General features: G+C 41.6%; 1 long non-coding RNA gene across 1 annotated transcript; it reads right to left on the bottom strand.

The window, feature by feature from the left end:
- Positions 1–397: 397 nt before the first annotated feature.
- On the bottom strand, positions 398–7,035 carry LOC144586675 (uncharacterized). Its single transcript, XR_013541626.1, has 2 exons — positions 6,816–7,035; positions 398–2,734 (listed from the first exon to the last, which is right to left on the bottom strand). It is a non-coding gene; the product is annotated as an uncharacterized LOC144586675 (long non-coding RNA).
- Between the last annotated feature and the right edge of the window lie 3,867 nt (positions 7,036–10,902).

Consider the following 10,902-nt stretch of genomic DNA (forward strand, 5'->3'; position numbering starts at 1 on the left):
TTCTCTCAGCCCCCAGTGCATGGTCACCCAGCCACCCTACCAAATTGACCATAAAATCTACAGTTCAAATTCTACTCATAAAAACAACTTTACAGTCATTGTGCGTTTTTTTGTTTCATCAATTTAAAAATTCAGTGGTATTATTTCATGAACACAAAATCAATTGAGTCAAATATTTTGACTCCGGCTCCAAGAATCCCCATCCAGTATTGCCTGTGATAAAGAATTACAGGTATTATAACTCCAGTACACATGGAGAGCCAAAAGCTTTCCACTTATGAACTAATTAATAAATATAATATTTATCCTTGAGAAACAAAATATCTCATTCTTTGAAAGTGTTTTACGACACTGGCACTGTGACCAACTGTCAGACTCGAGGTAGTCAGATCAGCCATCCCTCCACTCTAAATCTGGTGTTGCTGAATGCCAGGTCTGTAGCTAACAAATCCCAGATTATCCAAGACCTTATCCTGGAGGAGGATGCAGACCTGGCATGCATAACTGAGACTTGGATGGGCAGGGAAGGGGGTGTTCCCTTGAGCCTTGCCTGCCTTCTAGGTTATGCCATTCAACACCAGGGTAGACTGGAGGGGCAGGGGAAGTAGTAATTGTTTATAAAAACCCTCTAGAGGTTGTTAGGCACTCCGCGGTGGTGACACCAGGTCTTGAGGCCCTACACACGTCTACTGCGACCAGGGATGGTATTGGGATCTTGCTGGGTTACCGCACTCTCCACAACCCAGCCATTTCCTTACCAGAGCTGGTGGGCTTCATCTCTGCAGCACTGTTGGAATCTCCAAGGCTTTTGGTCTTGGGTGATTTCAACATCCATGCAGAGGCGGAGGTTTCTGGTCCGACTCTTGAGTTCTTGGAAACCATAGCTTCCTTGGATATGTCCCAATATGTCAACGGTCCCACTCACGTGAGTGGTCACACGTTAGACCTGGTGTTCTCCACTGAGTGAAGTGAGTGTGGTCTGATGGTGACTGACCTTGTGTCGGTCCCCTTGTCATGGTCAGATCACCACCTAATTAAATGCAACCTCTCAGTGGCTCTCCCTCCCCACAGGGAGCAAAGACCTATTTTAATGGTCTGCCTTCAAAAGTTACTGGATCCTATAGGATTCCAGGACTCCATGAGAGGGATTCCGGCTGATCTGACTGGCGATCCTGTGGAGGCTCTGGCTGATGGCTGGCTTGCACATTTATGCTGTTATACAAGCTGTATACTCACTGCTTTACATTGTAGCCAAGTGTCATTTCTTCAGTGTTGTCACATGAAAAGATATACTAAAATATTTATGAAATGTGAGAGGGTGTAATCATTTCTGTGATATACTGTATGTGATAGTGGCCAGATCTGCTTTACTGGGACCCAAGACACTAGCTTTATTTAAAGAAAAAAAATTGAAGAAATAGTTTATACTAAAGAAATTGTGAGATAATTATGATAAATTATAATATAATATATATATTTTCTCCCACTACCGGGCAAGGAAAGCTAAGAATTAAAGAGCTGTGATTGCTTCCAGAACAGATGGTAGAGCTTCTGTTGCAGGCTTGAATCCTGACACTTTTGCTGCCATTTCATTAACATTGCCTCTTCCTGACATCATGTTAAGAACGTGTTTGTGAAAGGTAATTATTGCACATAATGCCACTGGTTAGCTTTACTGGCTATGGTTTGTGTGTACAAAGCTCAAAGCTCAGGAGAATACATATTCAGATTCAAAACCAGCCCCAGAATTAAGCAGCGTGCAGCAACCACCTTAGAGAGCAGATGCTATTGGGTGGTAGCAGCCACCACTTCGTATTATGCCTCAAGAATAGTCTATCCACGATTCTGCTTTGAAGGAGACTGCTGTGCATCCCACATGGCTTGGCCTACATTCCCAAATAGGGTTTCCAAGACAATCAGCACCTGATTGTCTGAGATATCAAGACCAAAACCAGAGACCGCAGGTTGAATCCTTGTAATGTCAAAACAGCAAAGGGTAGGGAAGGGGACAGATGTTGCTCCAGTCTTCCTGTTTTTGCTCAGGAAGGCTTCCAGAGTTTGCTCAGGAAGGCTCATGCATCACGGTGTTGGTGCTCCATTCTCTGCCTTGCCAACATGCCAAAAGGCCAGGAGTTAGGGGTGGGGACTGGGGAGAGAGATGGTGGGTGTATGCATGGGAGTCCATTGTGCCATTGGTTGCAGCACACATGCAAACACCTTCATAATCAGCCACTGAATCCTGGCGCCAAGTAGGAATGGTTGAAGATGGGTACAGTGATTTAAAGCCTCCTGACTCACAAAGAGGAAACGTTCTGCGGCTCTAGTGCTGCTTGTCTTGATAGGTGATTCTCTGCCAAGAGACCAAAGAAAACCTAGTAACCTTACTGCCTTTGGATGAGGTGGAGCGTATCATCCTCTCAAGAGTGTTAAAGTTAGCTAAAGGTCTCTACATCAGGTGCCAGTCCAGTTCACTTCAGCAGACGATACACACCAGTACTGTTTGTGTGTCCCATCTTATCTTATTCTCCCGACAGCAAAAATACTCCAGACTGGCTTTGTTCATAGCAAGTGGAAATGTACCACTTGGAAAATACGTTTTGTTGTCTTCTTTTTTTCATTACTTTGTTCACAGGGTTTTCAAACCCTGTGCAGGGGGACGGGCTGGCTTGACATATGAATGTCCTGGTAGACGACATCAACCACAATATCAGAGGAAGTGGCTGAGATGGAACACCTGTGAAAAAAATGAGTTGTGGTTTATAACTTTATATTATGCTGTTGCTTAGAGACCTTGGCAGCACAGCTAAACGATTGAGCATCAATCAGTTTAGTGTTTATTGTTGTAATCTGGAATGCATTTCCCCTGCTGTTTACAAATGGATGGGGAACGAGGATATGCCAGAAAAATGCTGGGGAGGAAAAACACACAAATACCTTTTGCTCCTGCATTCCCATTCTGTTATTCATAGACCCAAATGCACTGAAATATTACATTGCGTGCATGCAGGGGAAGAGGTTTATGTATAGATTAGAATACGTTAATCTTATATATGCCTAATTCTTTTTTTTTTAAATGTTGCATTAATTTTTAAGGAGGAATGATTCTATTATTTGTTGGTTTATTGCCTGCCCTTCTCCCAAAACTGGGACTCTAAGTAGCTCTCAACAACTGAAAAGGCAAAAGCACTCAGTTCAAGTTATAAACTGAAATATAGTTAAATGAGGTATAATAGTAGAACGCAACTAAGAGCAGTTTAAAAACTTATCATTTTTTTTTAAAAAAGGACAGCTGAAACCAAGATGCTGCAGTAATCAGTTAATTTCCCTCTGAATAAAAAAGGTAACTGCCCACAGGCAGAAAGCCAACAGGGAAGGGCTCACTCATGAGAAAAAGGAGGTCTTTTCAGATACCAATGGCATTTTATGGCAGCTGCCTCAGTTAGCAAGACAGGACATATGGCTTGCTTTATGTTTCCTAAGGTAGCCAGCCATTTATTCCATGTGCAAAGAAGGATGATATTACTGGCCACCTTTATATAAGAAGCTGCTTGCACATGAAATGAAGGACACAATTTTTTTCTTTGCCTCAGGCAGCAATATATCTTGGGGCAGACTATGTACACGTAACCTGCTTTTTAGGACTGAATAAGTTAAAAAATAGTAACCAGGAAGCAAACAATGGTTCTCCCATTACATTAGCCGTTGTTCCTCCATCCTAAACTTTCCCAAACAACGTGTGATATTTTTCCAAGAACTTTCTGAGAAACTTCAGAACAATTTGGAAGGCGTTGAGCTCTTCCTGTTGTATTCTGCAAAGTTAGCCAGAAGTCTGGATAGTTTGGACTTCTCCTTAGTCTTCAGAGAATTAATCATAATCAGGATTGTTAGCAATGGTTTTCATGCATTAAACATTCTCCCCCCCCCCCACGTGCCAAGTCCGGAGACTCCCAAAGGCTTCCCCAGGTCAAAAGGGATCTCGAAGGAGTGTCAGAACTGGGATGGGTGGGGAAATGAAATCGGAAACTTCTAATGAGTGATAAAAGACTGTGGCTTATGGCATCATCAGCTTGCACAGACGTTACACAAGAGGATTTTAGCCAATGTTGCCTAAAGTAACTCATTATTTGTAATTATATTACTTGTAACTAGGTACTTCCATCATTAGAGATGATCTGCCATAAAAATGTCTGTCCAAGTTCCTCTTAAAGGATGTTAAGACTAAAACATAGGTCTATAGTCCTACTCATTTTGATGTACGATGTGTCAGAAATATTTCTCCTGGTGGATTATACTCTAGATTCCCAAGATGGATGCACAGCTCTGATGCTGTATACATCCTGCATCTATGTGTTTACTGAGTCCACTGAGAATTCAGAACTTAACATTTTGAACATTCACAGTGCTTCACAAATATGATCTCAGTAAGCCTTAATACTACCCTGTATAGCAGCAGAGGCCATTATTATTATTATTATTATTATTATTATTATTATTATTATTATTATTATTATTATTATTATTATTATTATTATTATTATTATTATTATTATTATTGTTATTGTTATTGTTATTGTTGTTGTTGTTGTTGTTGTTGTTGTTGTTGTTGTTGCTGCTGCTGCTGCTGTTGCTGTTGCTGTTGCTGTTGCTGTTGCTGTTGCTGTTTCAGTGTCACAAACCTGATGCTGAGGTAAGACAGTGCCCTGTTCAATATTTACACACACAGAACTCCAACTGTGGAAGATCCTGGTATGAGAAGGTTATGCGTATGGTTATACATAAGCAGCACCTTCTCAGATTGCCATGACAACTGCCACCACTGGAGCTCCATGCACATATAAATATTGAACAGGATACAGGCTGATGTCTTTGTGAAGACATCTAGTGAACAAATACCTAGGACAGTATTTGAATGGTGAACTCAGTCTTATTCATTACTCTTTACTTGAGTGTTCCTCTACTATAAGCTCTCTAATTGGCCCTGAGGTAAATGCTTGCTGAGAAGCAAATCCCACAGAAAATTCTCAAAACAAAACGAAATCAATTTGGGTTTTGGATGACTTTTTTCCAGCTGGGTCTTTGACCTTTGTGGAGACACACAGTCTGATCCTCTGAATATTGTACTGAAAAACAAAGAGATTGAGGGTCTATAATCCAATTTGTTTATATCAGTAAGATTCAGGGAATATGATGAAGAAAAAAGAGGAAAAGGAAGAGAGGGGCAGATAGCAGGGGGAGAAGTATTCTTCCTAGTAGGGAAACAATCCCAAGAAGATGTCACAGTACCTATGAGATATTCAATACTGGGTGGGAAAGAAAAATAAAAACAAGGACGTGGTAAAGTTTACAGAAGTTAGAATAAGTAATGGCATTATTAAGAATCTAACTGCCTTGAATGGATGTATCATTTTGTTGTTAGCCGCCCAGAGTGGTATGATATACCACATGGGCGGGATAAAAATCAAATAAATAAATAAATGTAAATAAATCATTGGGCAACCAATAGGAAGTGAATGATGTTTAAAAAAGAGATTATTAACCCTGTTCAGACTGTAAGGATTTGTGGATATTGATACTGGCAAAATGCAGCAGCCTAGTGCTAAGCTTGTGAAAACTGAGTAAGAATATCCCTCTGGAGTCTGGTATAGGGCCAAGTTTTTAAAACAACACAACTATTTGTTATTATGTTACAAGAAATCAGTTACAAGGAAGAAGGTAAAGGTTCCCATTGACATTTAGACAGAGGACGAAATGGCTGGACACTGTCACCGAAGCTACCAATATGAATTTGACCCAACTCTGGGAGGCAGTGGAAGACAGGAGGGCCTGGTGTGCTCTGGTCCATGGGGTCACGAAGAGTCGGACATGACTAAACAACTAAACAACAACATGTTTTTAGTATAGTATTTGTTTGAACCTTAATTATATTTGCATATTCACTGTTGTTAGCTTTAATATTGCCTTATAATGATGTTAAGCAGCCTTGGGTCTTTTTAGGGTAGAAAGGTGAGGTAAAAATATTTTAAATAAACAAATAAATAATGCTTTACAGTTCCTATGGTGCTTAGAAAGCCCCACCTACATCTTCTATGCTTTAATGACCATTGTTGCAGACAGAGCCCTGACAAAGAACAGCTGTGTATCCTGAAGCTCCTTTGAGGGCTCTGAATTTTTGCCTAAAGTTACCAGAATTTGACCTGGGAGGATGCCTGCTGAATTCTGGTAGCTGTAGTGGGGGAAAAAAAAACTCTACCAAAATCCCATGCCTAACTGATTTATAATAAACTGAAGGAAAATTTTAAAAACCCCAGACTTTTACTCCTTAATCAGAATATTGTATATATAACACTCGGCCCAGACTGAAATCTCCTTCTTTTGGAATTGAAACACTTCCAGAATATATCTAGGACATCTCATTCCTATAGGTTCTGGGCCTATATGAGAAATGGCGAGTAAGCTTACATCAATCTAGTAGCGATATCTCCACGCTTTGTGATAGCAGCTTCATGTGCCTGTTAGCCTCTAGGACAGTGAGGCATCAATATCCAGTAGCCTTTTAGATCATTGGAGCTTTCCTAGTAATTACGGTATGAATTTTGCACAGCCAAGTAATGCTGCCAGATTATTATGTGATCTGGCCTTTATGCTCCAAAGAGTAAGTTATATTCTCATCTTGTACTTTGTGTCTTGGACAGGGAACAGAAAACATTTTTTCAGTAACTAGGGAAATAAAAAATAGTCTCAAAACATAGAAATCTAAAGATAGCTGCTAAAAATTTATTACAATCTTCAATTCTAGTGTAGAAGGAAAAACTTGCCTTAAATGTTGTAATGTGAGCAGCTTATCCATCAATTCTTCGATCTATTCTGTTCTTTCCAGACGTCCTGGGTTTCATTGGCTCCTGTTATCTATGTATCTTTCAGCACTTTCCAGAGTTTCTCTGAGAGATGGATGACAGAAGAAATCCAATGTCAGTTAGAATCCATGTGCTAAAAGCTCTTCCAGGCCTTGTTTTCATGAGATGGGAGAACAGCAAACACAAGAGAGTTTTTGTACTGTTGGTGTCATGGCTTCGCCAGTTATTTCCTTGAGTGACTATGAGCCAGAAATTCCTAAAATGGACACTGAGGAACAGCTGCCGGGTGCCTGTGGACCCTGGACCACTGACAGAACAGGAGCCCAAACCCCAGAGCTGATGGTGACTAAGTCAGAAGCAGAGACTAAACTCCCACCCAGCCCATGGGAATGATGCAGCCCGAAGCCATGATCTTGGATAGAAGCCCCCAGACCAAGTGTGAGAAAAAGCCTTCTCAGGAGTAGGTGGTCTCCTTAGCAGGAAAACTCTTCCCCCTGGAAAGACCAAACCTTGCATTTGAGTTCCTTCCCCAGATGACCCAGATATGCTTGCAGCTGAGTACTGAGTAAGACCCCTGCAGCTCAGCTACATCAGTCTTCAGTTTGACAATGTAATAGTATCTCTACATTCCTGCATCCTGTACACCTTGTTGCCAACTCCTGGACTGTGCATGACCTTTGGACTGATTAACTGGGCCCCAGGGTGCTCTATGTTGGGCTGTGGCTTTGGATCTCCCCTGATTCACCTGCCTCTTTATTTGCCTGCATTGTCTCTAGTTTTGGATTTCCCTGGCCTTGTGCGCTCTCTGGCCGAGATCACATGTTTGTGTCAGTCCTGATGGAGGACAGGGCAGGGGACAGAACTAATTCAATTGCAATTTCTTTAAAAGAAACTGATGAAACCAGTTGTTCCAGTATCTCATCTCACCTTTAACACACACACCCTTTAACATTTGAAATAAATTGTCCCCAGAAACTGCTCTGTTGGGACAACAGACCTGGGGCTCTTTGAGATGGAACATTTGTTCTCCTCATCATACCTGGTTCCCTGCTGGATTGTTTGGAGTTTTTTCAGTCATCCAAGGGTTGTGCTGATGCCAACAGTGACAAAAATCTGAGAGCCCCCCCTTTTTTTGTTGTTGTTGTTCCTGCCATGGGTATGTTTTATTTTGTTTTTGGGGTTTGTTCTGGGTACAAAGCAAGTTTAGCACTATAGTGTTTCCCATGGAGTTGATAGCTTCTGCGCTGAGAACTTCTTTATTGGAAGCTTTCAATTAGCTTCAAACTGGCAGAGGCACAGTTATATAATAATTTTTAAAACCTTATAGAAGAGAGGGTCTAGAATGGAAATGGATTTCTTTAATAATGATTAAAGGGTTGCTACAGTTTACTGAAGAAAATTGTGTGTGTGTGGGGGGGGTTGAACACTTTCAAAACTTAAATCTGAAAGTGGAATCTGGCAAGCTTATCTTCCGTGATGAACCACAATTATTTGGGGTGAAACTTTTTACCCTGTCTGGGAGAATCTTTATATAATCCAGAAGTTATGCAGATCTTTTCTTGGCTCTTCATATCTACATCAGTGAATAGAGCTGTTAAAAAAAAAAACTATTTTGGTATCTGGGACTTCACTAAGCTTGAGTCACATGAGACTAGCATATGAGGGGAGAGGATGGAAGAATGCCGAGGAATGTATGGTATGAACACATGCCAGCTTTATTGGGTTAGTGTTCAGCCTGCCTGCTTCCTTCTGCCAGTGGAGGACCCACAGTGGTGCTACATGGGCTCACGGTAAATGGACTGATATCCTTCAAGCAGCAAATACTGGTGGGTAGGTTTGTACCCTTTCAGCTGTAAATGTTTAGGCCCTCTAAATGTTGGTGCACTGTCTCGAAGCTCCAGTCACTCCATCTTAGTTACACCTCCACCGGTGAGTGAGTTAGGCTGCAATCCTACCTCCAGCATCAGAGACAGTATGCTTCTGACACCAACTGCTGAAGAACTACCACAGAAAAGAGCTATTCGCTTACTTCCTTGAGGGCTGCCAGAGACATATGGAAACAGGATACCGGAACAGACAATCCTTTGTTCTTACTAACAGGGACTGAATCCTGCTGAATTCAATGGATTTTATTTCTAAGGAAGCATGTATTAGAGTTTGTACTGAGATTGCCAGTTTTAGTAATTTGTAGTGCTCATGGCACTCATTAATGCTTAGATTTATTATCAGTCCAACATGATTTCCCTGCGGTCTTCCTCAGACTGGAATTATAGTAAAATTATATTCTCCACGTAGACAGGAAGTGTTCCTCATTTTAAATCTATTTTTTGTTCAGGTCCTGGCCATTGAAGTAAATGACCTCAAAGGGACATTTCCATGGGAAAAGGGATCTGCGGTTTAGCCTGGGGAAGTTCCAGAGCCTTGGGAAAAGAAGTCCTTGTGCAGTCCTTGAGCACAGATAATTAAAGGCAGAGAATTTCCCCCAACCCAATTGCCCAAAGCTTAATGTTGGGGAGAACACAGCTTTTATGACAACATGGTGTCTAGAAAGGAGTTGCAAGTTCTGCTTTCAGGTCAAAGTCTCAGGCTGTGTCAAATTAATCTGGGTCATCATAATCAGACAAAGATTCTGGATAAAAATGTCCGACTGACAGAACAGTAGCAAGCTGGAGCCTCGCTCTACAAGAAGGCACATAAATTGGAAGCAGCCATCAAGAAGACATACCTACACTGCAGATTTGTAATAGTATACCAGTCATTCCTAACCACAAGAGAACTGTAGCAGTTGTAATCCAGTGGGATAGAAATAGGGCTGACCCTGTCACTAGTCATCATTATCTCTGTTGCAGAATTTTGAATTTTGGCTAAACTCCTCTAACTGTGCAGCAGAAAGGCACAGACTCGTAAAGCAGAAACAGCTCCCCAGAGTAGACCACCCTTTTTTGTCTCATCAACTGGCACTTAGTCTCAACAACTCAATATGAGACACTGGTAAGAGAAAGAATAAAAGGTTTCATTTACTCATAGTTGAATAGATCAAAACAGCATTAACTGCGAGCAGACTAAAAAGAGAGGGAAGCAGAGCAGGGTGTCTCTCTTTGAAATGAAGGGCAGGGAAAGAATGATTGGTTGCTGCTGGATTGATTGACAGTCACCCTAGCCCAGAGAGGCCTATCCCAGCCACACATATTTGAAGCAACATATGTTGATATAACTCCAACAATCTCATTTGCGAGATGCCAGGAGGCAGCCACAAGATGTCACGGAAGATTGCATTTTTAGAGTTATCCTGCTGCCTCTAGTTACGTGGCCAGGATTGAATTAAGAGCCAATCTAGTTAGTTTTGTACATAGAATAGGTGTCTTCTCTATCTTTTCATTGTTGCAGCTAGGAGTAGTTTAAATTTACATGGGGGAGCACTCCAGAATGGCACCCCAAGCCTCATCTTCAGTTTGTCTGAGGAGGTACAGTCCTTTCTGCTACTTCAGAATCCTACCACCTCATTTTGTTGCCTCTGTAGCCCAGCCCAGAGTCACAGGCGCCTGCTTCAGGGTAAGGGCAGCCATGTAACTTGGGACAAGTTCATTAAATGTTCATTAAATGTTTCCTCTTAGATACGTTTTGGGGCACTCCCTCGAATTTATGCCTTTGGCACCAGCATTTACTGAGCTGTCCCTGAACAGTGCTTGGTGTATTGCACATTATTTTCTTGGCAGATATTTTAGCTTGCATCCTTTCAGCATTCTGTGTCTTCATTGATGTTCCAAACTCCCACAACCATTTGTTATCTCCTTGCTAGCTGGTTATTTGCAACAGCTCGCAATATGTTCAGGTTGGGACTATGAGTTTAGGCCGCCTACTCTATCGGCTGTCCAGATCATTAATAAAACCCATCTGCAGTAAATTGAAAAAGCCTGAGCCGGGAGCAATGTACTCAGATAAAGAAAGGATGAGCAATGCAGATTTCGAGGCAGCAGAATCCAATGGAGGAAATGATTCTGCAGCACTGAGGTTTGAACTGCTTGAACCAGGCTGTGTTGGATCCACT

The sequence above is a fragment of the Pogona vitticeps genome, chromosome 2 (assembly GCF_051106095.1).
Source record: "Pogona vitticeps strain Pit_001003342236 chromosome 2, PviZW2.1, whole genome shotgun sequence".
NCBI classification, from domain to species: domain Eukaryota; kingdom Metazoa; phylum Chordata; class Lepidosauria; order Squamata; family Agamidae; genus Pogona; species Pogona vitticeps.